The following is a 16,044-nucleotide window of genomic DNA, read 5'->3' on the forward strand; positions in this document are numbered from 1 at the left end:
AAGAAGATGGAATCTGATAGGGGAGGACTGTAGACTATGGAATGAAGGGAAGGAGGTGGGGAACCAGAAGAAGCAAGATGTATGTGATGAGCTGGTCATAAGGACACGAGAAGGGTATGGATTATAGATGGTGGACAGAGATCCTTTGTATACATGTTCAGAAAGTACTGGCTGTAGATGGAGTTGGCAAGAAGACAGTGGACACGCAGTAAGATAGCTACAGGAACTGGACGACTGATGTACACAGTGAATGCTGGGGATTAGACATGGCAATGTCATGTGGACCAGATACTGGATGCTCAACCGAAGAACATGCCTGAGTCAATTGCGTCCAACAAGACGGACACATTACAGTCGCCAGAATTACCTCTCAATAATGATGTCACTGACAGCAACGTGACACCGGAAGCCAAGAATGTGTGTTAGACAAGACACCTGCCGAACCTGACGCCGCTCCACAAGTCCAGAGGTGTTATCCTGAAAGAAACAGAGCGCCACCCAAAAGACTGAACCTTTAGAGCTGTGAAGTTAGTTATGGACTGTTATTGTGAAATCATGTTTATTTGGAATGTAGCTTATGAAAGGGAAATTAAATGTTTTGTACGTATACAGTTTATGTTGCATTAATTTAAAGGGGAAGAAGTATAATGTATGGATCTATTTCTTTTAGAGCAATGACCCCCCCCCACTTAGCACTATGTATTGATCTGTTGTCTTGCATGTGCTGTTGCTTATGCATGTGCAATGTGCTCTCTTTCACTCTCTCTCCCTGCAATGTGAAAATGTGAAACACCAGTGTGAGTCATCTTCCGTGTGTGTGCTTTTAGTTCATTAATATGTAGTGGTGCACAGACACAACAGTTCATGATGGCTTTCAGTTGTCACAGAGGGTCCTGGACACCATTTTAGATCATATTCAGTTGCAGAAAGTTAAGAGGTGACCTTGGCTGCACTATGAGCTCCTGCTCTACAATACATAATATATGCATGAATTAATCATTCTACAGCTGTGATAGCTGATGCAATTCTCAATTAAAGTGTTCATGTTTATCACATCTGCAATAAAGAGGCCTTTCCCAAACATCACCCCTTTAGATGTTCCTCATTAGGTGCTGAACTTGTCAGAGGGGGAATGCGGGCGGCTGGGTCAAACAGTGTAAATATTTTCACAGAACTGATTGGAGATCAGTACCAGCCTTTATTTACAAAGGAGATTGGTCAAAGGAATACATTGTGGTTTTTGGCTGCCGCATTTTGAGAGGTTGGAAGTTGAGGTTCAAATCAGATGATGGGCATGTGAAAACTGTATACGTTCTCAAGATAGTTTTCAAAGTTCAAATTGAATTTTATTATCATAGTACATTTACATTACCAAGTACAGCCCTGAGATTCATTTTCCTGTGGGCATACTCAACAAATCTATAGAGTAGTAACTATAACAGGGTCAATGAAGAACAACCTCAAAAAGAAGAAATAATAATAATAAATAAATAAGCAATAAGTATCAAGAACATGAGATGAGGAGTCCTTGAAAGTGAGTCCACTGTTGTGGAAATATTTCAATGATGGGGCAAATAACGCTGAGTAAAGTTATCCCCTTTTCTTTGCAACCTTAATGGTTGAGAGGTCAAGTCATTTGGCCTTTTTGGAAATGTGGTGCAAACTGTTAAAACTTCCTTTGCAATGGAGGCCTTGGATCCAGGAATATTGTTCTACTGGACAGTAAATTTATGGACATCGACATGAAAATTTATTTGTGAGTGATGGAGCTGCTAAATTGGTGATCACTTAGGGCAGCAGACTTGGGACATAAGCCAAATTATAGATGAACTGGATGAATGCCTGAAGGAGTAGGGTAGAAGAAGCATAAATAGTTGTATCAGAAGAACAACATTGAAGAAAGATTTTGAAAGAGAAGTCAAGTTAAAGCTGTGGTCTTCCCCTGCTAATATCCTTATATTTTCCAATTACTGTGCAAGAAAAAACTGTTGTTAGAATGTGTCCAATGTGTTTGGAACAGACACTGGAGAGTCCAGTAGAGCATGTAACAAAATTACCGTATGTTTTGCATAATTACATGGAAGGGCTGCTCTATAATATTATTAGTGGAACAAAATGATAGAGTTGCTTTATAGGTTTATGAATTGAAGAATAGAACTAAAAATGATATTTCATGCTGAACAGTCAATAAGAAGGCTGCAAGATGATGATTGGTTTGGTTGTCAAATCACCCCAGATCTCTCAGTCTAGGTGAAACAATAGTTTCCTACATGGAATATGTCATGACTGAGAATAATTCCTCAATAATAAAAAAAACATTGTCGAGGTTCTGCTTTGTTTTCCAAAATGATGAATAAGTCATTGTAGCATAGAAATGCATTGAATAAAATTTCACTGAATTATTAACATGGCCATTTGTTTGCATATAAATTGAGAATGTTGCTCAGAAACTGGATCTCATAACTCTGGATTTTTCAATGTATTGCAAATGAAATTCCATTTTAGCGGGAATAAATTACATATTAGTGTCAAATCAGGGGAAGTTTGACCTACACTTCCTGTTGTTTCATACCCTTGTGACCCAAGTACAATTACCACATGAGGGCAATTCCCTGATAATTCAAAATCTCCTTTGGGAACATAGCATGGAAATTGTAATTGGGATGACTGTCACTGGGCTTTCCCAGAGAATCTGGTCCAGAGAACTCACTAAGAAAAGGACTTCTCTAAATCTTTAGGCCATCTTCTGCCTACTAAAGGAGTCTTCGACAACTTTTGTCCAGTCCTCTCCCCGTTGAGGAAATTTTCTCGTAGCTCCTCATTTCCCTCCTATCAGAACACATCACCACTCATTCTTCCACCTAGAACACCAGCTAGATCTCTTGTTAGGTCCCTACTCACCAAAAAAAATCCAGCCATATGATCAGATTTCCCAAAATGTTGTCTAGGGATGGAATAGTAGGCATCCCAAATCGTAGTGTAACTGTGGTCTAGTGTGTTGGGACACCTTGTGCTACAGGTGATATGTAGATAATAATTTGACAGAGATTTCTTTCAACAAGCCTGACTGAAGTTTCCAGCAATAGTATGAAAGGTGTTGGACTAGGCTTTTTCTTGTTTGCTGATCGCAGCACTCAGTACTTCACGTGCCTGTTTAACATTGGCCTTTGGCAGTATGTAAACTGCAGTCCAGATCACAGAGGAGAGCTCTCTTGGTAATTAGAATGGTTGACACATTCATTAATATTCCAGGTCAGAGGAACAAATATGCGACAAGACTGCTATATCTGAATATCTTGAAGAGATTATCATAAAACCTTGACACCGACCTTTTGCCTTCTCTGAGCCAGCAGTACAGTCCATACAGTGTATTGAGAATCCCTCGGGTCTTACCAATGTATCTAGTATGTCTGAGGTCAGCCATGTCTCTGTGAAACACAGATGGCAGAAATTCCACATTTCCCTCTGATATAGCAATCTTTCTCAGTGGGTAGTCAATCTTGCTTTCCAGTGAACGTACATTTGCTAACAAAATATTGGGTAGAGGAAATTTCATACCCAAATGTTTTAGTCTGGCTTGGAGACCTCCCCTTCTAGCTCTCTTCAGCCATGTTCTTTCATCTGCTTAAAGGTTCTGGATTTCTTGTGAGTTAAGTCTGCCGAGTTTTTCAAAAGATTATGAAATCATTAGTTTGTTAAGACAGTTCAAAAGTACATTACTTAAAAGGAAATTACAGGCTGCAGATTGTAATGAGAGTAGTTCAGAAGAAGTATATTTAGAAGTTTTGTAGGTTGCCAGTAAAGTGTCACAGTGTTTCACCAGTGCCATCTTTCTTTTCCAGTCATTTCAGATTGGCAACAACACCTCCTCCACAACCACGATTAGCACAGGTGCACCACAGGGCTGACTACTAATCTCCCTGCTCTACTCATTTTATACTTTTGGCTGTGAGGCTAAGCACAGCTCCAATGCCATCTTGCAGATTTCTGATGAGACCACTGTTGTAGACAGAATCAAATATGGTAATGAATCAGCATATAGGAGTGAGATTGAAAATATGGCTGAGTGATGACGCAGTAACAACTTCTCACTCAATGTCGGCAGCACCTAGGAGCTAATTATTGTTTCAGCAGGAGGAATCTAGAGGTCCATGAGCCAGTCCTCATCAGGGGATCAGAGGTACAAAGGGTCAAGAACTTTAAGTTGCTCGGTGTTCAGAGAATCTGCCCTGGGCCCAGTACGTAAGTGCCATTACGAAGAAAGCATAGCAGTGCCTCTACTTTCTTAGCCACTGTTTTGTGTAGATTCAACATATCTAAAACATTGGCAAATTTAGATAGATGTGCAGTGGAGAGTATATTGACTGATTGCATCATGGTATGGAAACACCAGTACCCTTGAAAAGAAAAGCCTATGAAAAGCATTGGATATGGCCCAGTCCATCACAGATAAAGCCCTCTCTACCAGTGAGCACATCTACACATTATTTATGGTGCAACTGTAACAAAAACCAATTTCCCTCGGGATCAATAAAGTATGACTATGACTATGACTACACGAACTGCTGCCACAGAAAAGCAGCAACCATCGTCAAGGACTTCTACCATCCAGGCCATGCTTTGTCCTCACTACTGCCATCAGAAAGGAGGTAGAGGAGCCTTATGACCTATAACATCAAATTAAGGAACAGTTATTACCCCTCTACCATCAGGGTCTTCAACCAGAGGGGATAACCTGACTTAACCCACCCACCCTAACTTTTCCCACAACCTATGGATTCTTTTTCAAAGACTCCTCATCAAGAGCTCTCAATATTTAATGCTCATTTTTTCTTCTTTTTTATTTGCACAGTTTGCTGTATTTTCCAGATCAATTGGAAGTGGTACTTCATTGATTCTATTGTGTTTCTTTGTAGTTACTGTGAATGCCCGCAAGGAAATGTACCTCAGGGTGGTATATGGTGACATATATGTACCTTGATAATAAGTTACTTCGTACACTCCCCGTTTTCTGGGACAAAACTATCATTTCCTTGATATGCAATTTACCTTGTAAACTTAAATGTACCTATATAGTATTTAGTTACAGTTTGCACTGTTCAGTGCTGGCAAGAGTAGCAAACATTCAATAAATAAACAGCACTTATTCAGTTCCAATTATTTTGTGCAATTAAGATGAATCTAATTACTTGAATACAAGTTTTAACTGTTAACATTTTTAACTTAAGTGTTTGACATTTTAGCAGGTGTGGTTTAGAAACTACTTACAGTGCACATAGTCTAGTTAACTTAATTCAGTCACAATTTGTACGTTCTTTTTCAATAGCAACAGCTGTGTGAAAACTGCTTAAAATAGACACACACAGGCACACATACACACAGTCACGCAGGATTGATTCTTTTCAAAGAAGGAGAAGCTTTCTAAAGGAAGGATGCACCAACCGCGGCTGACAAAGAAAGTCAAAGACAGTATCAAAGTAGCATGGCGGTTAGCACAATGCTTTACAGTAGAGGTGACATGGGTTCAGTTCCCACCACTGCCTGTTGATCTTCCCATGACCATGTGGGCTTCCTGCAGGTGCTCTGGTTTCCTCACACAGTCTAAAAATGTACTGATTGGTAGGTTAATTGGCCATTGTAAATTGTCCTGTGAATTGGCTATTGTTAAATCAGGGGATTGATCGGCAGCACGGCTCAAAGGGCCAGAAAGGCCTATTTCACAGCAAAGTTAGTAGAAAAAGAATTGTGAAGCTTTTAATAGCCAACAGGAGGAAAGTTAAAAAAAATCAATAAGGAAGAGAAAAGATGAAATATGAATGCAAACTAGCCAATAATATGAAGGAGGATACCAAATATTTTTTCAGATACGTAATGAATAAAAGATGGACAAGAATGGACATCGGACCACAGAAAATCATAATGGAGAAGTAGAAATGGGTGTCCTTGAGCAAGGCACTTAACCTCTGTGACGACACCGGTGCCAAGCTGTATGGGTCCTAATGCCCTTCCCTAGGACAACATCGGTGGCATGGAGAGGGGAGACTTGCAGCATGGGCAACTGTCGGTCTTCCATACAGCCTTGTCCAGGCCTGCGCCCTGGAAACCTTCCAAGGACAAGAGGACAAAAAAAATCTACAGCCTGACTCCAGTGGTTGACAACATCTTAGAATCCATTATTAAGGATGTGGCTTTGGAGTACTTGGAGACACACAATAAAATAGGCCAAAGTCAGTATGGTTCCTTAAAGGGAAATTTTGTCTGTCAGATCTGTTGGAATTCTTTGTAGAAATAAGAGGCAGGAAAGACCAAAGAGAATTAGTGGATGTTGTCTAAGCCTTTGACAAGGTGCTATACAGGAGGCTGCTAAACAAGATAAGATCTCAATGTATTACAGAATTAAGTATTTGTCATACGGTGGTGGCTTGGAACGGACCCAAGTGCAAGACACAGACACCGAAGTACTAGGGACAGGACTAGGATACAGGGTGAGGGCTAGGACATGGACACGAAAACTGGGAACCCGGAACAGGATTGGACAAGAGAGCTAGGAGCCTGGGCTTGGACTCCGAGCCAGAGACTGGACAAGGACCCAGAACCTGGGTCTTGCCTCTGGCTGGGACCCCAGAACTAGGCAAGGACATGACCTGGCTGGTAGGCAGGACCAGGCTGGAGTCTTCAGACTTGAGGCGAGGCTGGAGACCAGAGACTTGAGGCAAGGCTGGAGACCAGAGACTTGAGGCGAGGCTGGAGACCAGAGACTTGAGGCGAGGCTGGAGACCAGAGACTTGAGGCGAGGCTGGAGACCAGAGACTTGAGACTTGAGACTAGAAACTTGAGGTGAGGCTTGAGACTAGAGGCTTGAGGCTTGGGGTCTTGAAGCTTGGCTTGGGGCGAGGTGAGGCTAGAGACTTGAGGCAAGGCTCGGCTAGAGGCTTGGGGTCTTGAAGATCCTCCTGGGTGGGGCACGGATCACCTAGGCAGGGAGTGGATCTCCACCTGACGGAGGCAAGGGACAGGAAGGGATAGAACCAAACGTAGGTAACGGCAAGATGGCCTGGCTTACCCAACGGAGGCAAGGGACAGAACCAATCGCAGGGTAACAGCAATATGGCCTGACTTACCTGGCGGAGGCAAGGAACAGGAAGGGAGCTAGGTACAGGGTGGCTCCAAGACAAGACTTCAGGCGAGAGTTACGAGCAAGACAAGGCAAAGCTTCAGGCAATGCAAGGCGAGGCGAGAGTTACGGGCAATCCAAGACAAGGCAAGGCTTCAGGCAAGGCAAGGCGAGGCGAGAGTTACAGGCAAGGCGAGGCGAGGCGAGGCAAGAGTTACAGGCGAGGCGAGGCGAGGCAAGGCTTCAGGCGAGGAAACAGAAGGCAGGGGAAGGGATACAAGGAGTAAGGACAAGAACAATCCAGCAGCCATGCCCTGGTCTCTGGAGGTATTTATGCAGCCAGCCCCAACGAGAAACAGCTGCCTCAATTAATGCTCAAACAGGAACAGAAACAGGGTAGACAGGAAAACGTGGAGCAAGGACCAGTGGACCGGACCGTGAACCAGAATGCGGACTTCACAGACCGGACCGTGACAGTATAAGAATGGATAGAAGGTTGACTGACTGGCAGAAGACAATGTGGGAATAAAGAGAGCCATTTCTGGTTGGTTGCTAGGGTCACAGGGGTTGGTGTGGAGTCCATTACCTTTCATGTTATAAGTTAATGAACTAGATGACAGAATTGATGGCTTTGTGGCCAAGTTTTCTGATAAAATGATAGATAGAGAGGCAGGTAGTTTTGAGGATGCAGGGTGTTTGCTGAAAGGATTAGGTAGGTTATGAGAATGGGCACAGGAATTGCTGATGGGATACAGTACAGGTTTCCCCCACTATCTGAAAGTAGAGCGTTCCTATGAAACCTTTCATAAGCTGAAATGGCGTAAAACGAAGAAGCAATTACCATAAATTTATATGGGAAAAATTTTGAGTGTTCCCAGACCCAAAAAATAACCTACCAAATCATACCAAATAGCACATAAAAATAACACTAATGTGTAGTAAAGGCAGGAATGATATGATAAATACATAGCCTATATAAAGTAAAAATAATGTATGTACAGTGTAGTTTCATTTAAAAGAATTGGGAAGATTTAGCCAAAACTGTTTTGTAGAAAAAAATCGGCACGTACACGCATGCGCACACACCTGCCCACACAAGGCTTCACAGTCATGGTAGTCTTTCTCGGGGTAAACAGAAGTTTAAAGCGGGCACCTTTTTCCGTAAAAGCAAAAATCCTCTTTGCATTTCTTTTGGTTAGCGAAACAAGTACTAATGCAGGCCTTTCGTAAAAGCGAAGTGGTGTAAAGTGAACTTTCGTAAAGTGGGGGACACCTGTACAGGGAAGTTTATGGTCATGCACTTCGGTTGAAGGAAAAAAGCCATTGTTTTATTTTCAAAAAGTGGAACAAATTCAGAAATTGGAAGTGTAAAATGACGTAGTGCAAGATTCCCCAAGAATTAATTTGCTGGTTGAATCAGTAGTAAGGAAGGCAAATGCAATATTAGCATTCTTTTCAAGAAGACTATAATATTAGATTAGATTATGAGGACACTCAGTCCTCGTTTATTGTCATTTAGAAATGCATGCATTAAAAAATGTAACGATGTTCCTCCAGAATGATATCACAAGAAACATAGGACAAACCAAGACTAAAACTGACAAAACCACATAATTATAACATATAGTTACAACAGTGCAAAGCAATACAGTAATTTGATAAAGAGCAGACCATGGGCATGATTAAAAAAAAGTCTCAAAGTCCGATAGCCCCATCATCTCACGCAGGTGACAGAAGAGAGAAACCCTCCCTGCCATGAACCTCCAAGCGCCGCAAACTTGCTGATGTATTGGAAGCACCCAACCGCAGCAGAATCTGAGTCTGTCCAAAAACTTCGAGCCTCCGACCAGCTCTCCAACACCGAGCACCAAGCACCATCCTCTGCCGAGCGTTTCGACCCCGCCCAGCCACTGAGCAACGAGCAAAGCCAAGAACTCAGGGCCTTCCCCTCCCGAGATTCTGGATCACACAGTAGCAGCGGCAGCGAAGCAGACATTTCAGAAGTTTCACCAGATGTTCCTCCATGCTCTCACATCTGTCTCCATCAAATCAGGATTGTGCACGGCACTCCACTTGTCAGATAACAGACATCACCTCCGGAGTGGCCACTGCGAGCTGCGTCGCACTGTCATCTTCTCCTCCCGCCGAAGCAAAGAATATAAAAGCAAGGATGTGATGCTGAGGCTTTATAAGGCATTGGTCAGACTGCATTTGGAGTATTGTGAGCAGTTTTGGTTCCCATATCTAAGAAAGCATATTACATTGGAAAGGGTCCAGAGGAAGTTTACAAAAATGATCTTGGGAATTAAAGTGTTAATTTATGAGGAGCATTTGATAGCCCTGGGCCTGTACTCGCTGTATTATAGAAGAATAAGAATGGGATCTCATTGAATCCTACCAGATGTTGAAAATGCTGGTTAGAGTAGATGCACAGAGGGTGTTTCCAATCGTGGAAGAGTCTAGGATGAGTGGGCACAGTCTCCGAATAGAAGAATTTCTCTTTAGAAAAGTGAAGAGGCCGAATTGCTTTAGCCAGAAGGTGGTGAATCTGTGGAATTCATTCCCACAGATAGCTGTGAAGGCTAAGTCATCCTGTATATTTAATGTGGAGGTTGATGGGTACATAATTAGTCAGGAAGAAAGAAGGAGAGTGGGATTGAAAGGGAATATAAATCAGCCAATATTAAATGGCAGAGCAGACTTGAATGGCTGAATAGCCTAACTGTGCTCCTGGGCCTTATGGTCGTATGGTCTTACATTTACACACAAACGCAATGTTAATTGTGTTTGAGTTAGCAACATAAGGGATCTAAAGTCTGTTCTTCCATTCAGTAGGATCATAGATAATCTAATCATTGCCCTCCATCCCACTTTTAGCCTGATTCTTAATATCTCCAACTTTTTTTGAGGTCCATAAGTCTCTCTCCTGCAGTCTTGAACATGTGCAATAATTTAGCATTCACAGCTATATGGAACAGAGAGCTTCAATCTTTCATTACTGCCTGACAGAAGGACCAACTCCTTATCCTAGTCTTAAGAGGCTCAACTGTTATCCAAAGGCTATGTGCTCTGCTTCTGGGTATCACAGGAAACATCCTCACAGCGTCAAAGCCTCCTCAGAATCTGCAATGCTTCAGCAAGGGCATTCAAAATTTCAGAGAACATAGACCCATTCTACAGCTACAAAACCGAATCAGGCTCACTGGCCTGCTGTATCTGTGCCAATCATCAAGATCCCGTTTACGCTGATCTCATTTAATTTTCCATACATTCCAAACTAGAATTGGAATTGGAAGTGGTTTATTATTGTCACATGTACCGAGGTACAGTGAAAAGCTTGACTTGCAAGCTGTTCATACAGATCAATTTAATACACATGGCGCTGAGGTCATACAAGGTAAAACAATAATGGAATGCAGAAGAAAGTGCAACAACTCCAGAGAAAATGCAGAGCAGGTGGACAATAAAATGCAAGATAATGAGGTAGATTTTGAAGTCAAGAGCGAAGGCAGGATAGAAGTAGCCCTTGAGCCTGGTGTTACGTGCTTTCAGGCTTTTGTATCTTCTGCCCAATGGGAGAGGAGAGAAGAGAGAATGTCTGGGATGGGTCGGGTATTTAATTTTGCTGGCCGCTTTTCTGAAGCTGTGAGAAGTATAGACAGAGTCCATGAAGGGGAGGTTGGTTTCCGTGATGTAAAGAGCTCTGTAGCGGTTAGTGCAATCGCTTTACAGTGCAGCAGTCACCAGAATTCGATTCACGCCTCTGTCTGTACATTCTCTTCCAATGAGCACATGAGTTTCCTCCAGGTGCTCCGGCTTCCCCCCACATTCCAAAAACATCCATATCATTGGACCAGGACAGGCTACTGGTGATGTTCACTCTTAGGAACTCTCAACTCTCAACTCTTTCAACCTCAGCATCATTGATGTAAACAGGACCATGGGCACCACCCCCGTTTCTGAAGTCAATGACCAGCTCTTTTGTCATGTTGACATTGAGGGAAATGCTGCTGTCACAACACCATGTTAGCAGCTCTCTATCTCCTTCCTGTACTCTGACTCATTGTAATTTGAGCACCCACTCTGCTCAATCTTTCTTCATTAGATACCCGCAGTCAACAGGAATTATACCAGAGATCCTTTGGCGCACTTCCTGCAGGACAAGTATATATATCTTTAAATAAGGAGATCAAAACTATACTTGGGACTCCAGTGAGGTCGTACCAAAAAACTGCCATTTTAAAAAGGCTGCCACCCTCCCTAGTGTGTTTAATCTTTCTTGTAATGAAGACCAATAAACCATTTGCTTTCTTCATTGATTGTCATACCTGTATGCTTTGTTTTTATTTCTTGCATGTGTTTGCCAAAGTCTCTCTGATCATTTACACTGAATAGTCTCACACTTCTGTAGTAACACTCTGATCTTCTGTTCTTTGTACCAAAAGATGACTTCTCCATCCTTTATCTCTATTTGTCCCTTTTTTACGCTTAATTAACCTATCCTTTATAGGTACTTTCCAAATTTACTTTGCCATCTATTTTTACATTCATTATACTTTGTCTTTTTATCTAAATTAATAATGTGGAATTATAAATAGCTTAAAAACTTTGCCCCACCCATCACATTGTAGTGGTTTAGCAAGATGATTGCTACTCAGCAATCAGACAGAAAACTGGATACTATTTTCTCAGTTTTGTTAAATTAAGAACAACTATTCACTAGGGAACTGGGTGCTCTTCTTTGAAGAATATTGTTGGATTCAGTTGGGAGCACATGGGCTGCCAAATTAAGATTTCAACTAAAAGTCAGAAAGAAATATTAGCTTGAATTGAGATGAAAGTTGACATTATAAGCCGAATTCTCCCAAATGCTGATGATGATGCAGAAGCAGTGTTGGGGAGTAGCTAATGAAACATAATCTTTTATAAGGGGAAACAAATCTGTCTTTCAGTGGCACACAAAATAAAACAAATCCTGCAGCAATAGTCAATATTTTGATATTACAAACTCCAAAATAAATCCTGTCTGTATTTAATTTGGTTTGATGCCACCTACAGTGCTCTGCAAATGATATTTCTAATTCCTAAGGCTCTTCTAACAGAATAAATTTGGCAGTGGAAGTGTAGGTGGGTATATTTATCAGTTGTTGGTAAAATATATTTCCTCCTGGCATAAATTCTTCATTCAATCAGGCAATTTCTTCAGTGTAACACAAGTCTTTATTACTTTTAAATCATTCTAATTTCAACGTGGAACAAAGACCACAAAATAACATGGTAAATCCCATAAAGGCAGCTATTACCTAGTTAAATGCCTTGTTATTGGCACATTTTTCAAAGTCTCCTGACATATATATATTCTGTTGTGCACTCATCTGAAACAAGATATAATAGTTTAGTAGCGTAACCTTTCATTGATGTCAGATACTGAAGAGCTGACAGGAGGATTTACTAATCTGACAAGAAATCTCTTCAAAGAGGTTTTGACAAATGACTAGTATGCACGACATTACTAGCCCTGCTATCTCTGCTTTTTGTCCTCAGTACAACACTGTAATAGATTTTTATATTGTGACCAATCATACTTTTCTCATAAGTAAAAATGACAATCCACAGAACAAAAATATCCGCACACCTATTGATGCATAAACATCTAATGTCGCTATTATATTAGATTCTACCTTGCAGTTCTGGATTCATCCTGATTCTGATATTTTTTTCAAGATGAAAGGAAAGTGAGTTATTCCTATTTTGTTATTCAAGTGTAAAAAGTGATCTGGTATCAGCAAGGTCTTTATGTGTGTTGAGCATAGACTACTATTAGTTGGGTTATGATTACACTGCAAAGGAATATGATCCATCTGGTGCTGTCATTGTACACATGAGATGCCTTAAACCTAAGATTACAACTAACATTCTATTTTACCCTTCACTGCTTCAATTGAAGTGAGAGCGCTGATTTTAACTTGCCGAACAGTGAGGCAGTAGCTTTAACATCTAGGTTGCCAATGCTGTGAAAGAGTCCCTCACAAGCTGATCAAAGCACCTGCCTACCTAAATGAAAGATGGGATGCCACTACGGACTTAGACACAGCTTACGCTGAGAAAGAGAGTGGAGTGCAGAGTATAACATTTATTGTTTGATCAGTTTTACACAAGACGCATGGCACAGACACTCCAGAACAATTATTTTAACTCGTTTATCAGAATCAGAATTCGGTTTGTTATCACTAACATACAACAGATTTGTTGGATTTTGGTAGTGGTACAGTGCAAGTTATAAAAATTACTATAATTTACCAAACTAAATACATATTGCAAAAGCGGAATGGTGAGGTAGTCTTCATGGGCCATTCAGGAATCTGATGGTAGTGGAGAAGAAACTGCTCTTAAAACATTGAATGTGGATCATCAGGCTCCAGTACCTTAACTCCAATGTTAGTGTAGGCCCCCTGGCCACCCTCAGGGTCGCTTGGCTCGCTGTCGTCTAGGGAAACAGCCTCGGCTGTTTCTCGACTGTAAATCATTTAATTGCATCTGGTGTATTGTCTGTTATTTGGGTGGGGTGGGGTACCTCACACAGCATCCGCACAAACGAATTATCCAGTTTGGCGGGGCCGAAGCTGTTTACCTAGACGACAGCGAGCCGAGCCACCTTGAGGGTGGCCAGGGGGGCTACATTAGTATTGAAAAGAGGGCATATCCCAAAATGTGGGGGTCCTTTATTATGTATGCCACATTCTTGAGACACCTCACTTTGCAGACTCCTCGATGGTGGGAGGGTTGTGCTCATAATGGTGTTGGCTGAACGTACAACCCACTGCTGTCTCTTTTGATCTCGCGCATTACAGCCCAGCCTGCATACCAGGCGGTGATGCAAGCAGTCAGAATGACTCCAATGTACATCTGTAGAAATTTGCTAGAATCTTTGGTGACATACCAAATTTGCTCAAACTCATAACAAAGTAGAACCACTAACGTGCATTCTTTGTGATTGCATCAATGTGTTGGGTCCAGGATAGATCATTTGAGATGTTGAGGGCCAGGAACTTGAGGTGTTATGTGGCCAGCAACAATGGATATGAAATTGAGTCAGAATTTATAACAAATAATGATATTTATTAATCTCTGCTCAAAACATCAAAAAATAAACAAACGACTAACTTAACCGGAACAGTTAGGCGACTATATCGAACAAACTGTCAAACTTATAAACTGTTTTTAACAAGTTCTCATCCAAGCACAGACTTAAAGTGGTAAATTCAAAAGTCCATGTAATTTATACAGTCATTAAGGAGAGACTTCCCCGAAACAACGATTCCTTTGAAGTAATGACGAATCTGCCGATCGCAGACGAGAGATGCTTTGTCTGAAGGAATCAGGAAGAAATAAAGGAACTGACCTTTTGGCTGGAGGGTGGTCACTGCACAATCCTTCCCGACCTTGCAGGGGTTTAACTCAAATGTGCAAGCCACAATTCCCAAACGAATTCAAAAACGTCGACCATTCCCAAGACGCTGAACGACATTAACTTTACCCAATCCTTTGCTCGGATAACTCTGGTAATGCCTTCGCTCTCCGATACTGGACTGTGAGGGAAAAATAAACGTGCAACAATCAAAACCGGTGGTGTCTCCAAACATCCGACCGGCAACAACACTGCACTACAAATAAAAATGAGAACTGTGTCACACTGGTAGGCTTTGTTTAAGTACTGTTTGGAACATGCCATCACGTGACGTATCACCCCACGCTCATGAGATAATTACATCATGCCCATCACAAGATAATTACATCATGCTCACGGGATATGTAACAGAAGACACACACCATTTCTACCACTGACCCTTCAACTGCAGGGTGTGTAGCCCCAACACACCTGGAAAACAAGTCTGAATGCCATTTCTAAATTTCAGTTCGGCTATTGTCCCAAAGACCTTGGTGAACAAACTCCTACTTCTCAGTCTAAATACACCACCTTGTAACTGGGTGTTGGACTTCCGAACTAACAGATCTCAGATAATCAGGATGCACGACCAGTCCTCCCTTCCCATCACCCTCAGCACAGGCGTGCCCCAGGGCAGCACCAACTAACCCACCCTTCCACATCACCCACCCCAATCACCACCACTTTATCATTTCCTGGTCAAAGTCACCTTCCATACAGACACTCCTGTACCTAGCATCACTTTATCAATCAATCTATGTACATGTAACTCTCACTTCGGCTAGCGGCTTAGTATAGGGGGTGATAGCCCCTGGCCCAGCCAAACTTAAGAAATCTCATTTGGGTGGATGCTGCACGATGTGTCCCCTGTTACAAACCAGTACCCTGAAATAACAAACAGTACACAATATATGATTAAATGATTAAGCTTTATAAATCTTACTTTGACTATATGGTTAGTAAAGAAAATGAAAAAAATGAAAAAGGGCCCATTCTTATGAAACGGTCTACTGTGCAACGTTGGTGCTCACCGATAAGCTGGCTGTCCACCATCGACCTCCTCCGATCGTCGCTGCCCTTCGGACCCTCGCTCCAAGTCCACCCTGTCCAGCGGTCTACAAACTCTCTCCATTCACGTTTTCTCTCCTCATCTGTCCCGGCAAAAGACCAAGAAAATTTCTCTTCCAGACTCACAAGAAAGAACAACAGCATTCCAAACCCCGTTATCTCCAGTCATAACCCAAGTATTGCTGCTACAGAGAAACCATTACATTATCAGTGAAATCTTACAGCACGTTACACAGCAGTGAAACCCTACAGCATGTTACACTCTCCCCCCACCAAATTTAGTCATGTCCTCATGACATTGAGATAATTCGCCAACCCTTCCTGCAAAACACAAATCTCAATCCAGGTGGAAAAGGAAGTGACATAGCTCCCCAACACAGTAGGGATCACACTCTGTTCCCCTGGTGCTATGTAG

The sequence above is a fragment of the Mobula birostris genome, chromosome 25 (genome assembly GCF_030028105.1).
Source record: "Mobula birostris isolate sMobBir1 chromosome 25, sMobBir1.hap1, whole genome shotgun sequence".
In the NCBI taxonomy this organism is placed as follows: Eukaryota; Metazoa; Chordata; class Chondrichthyes; order Myliobatiformes; family Myliobatidae; genus Mobula; species Mobula birostris.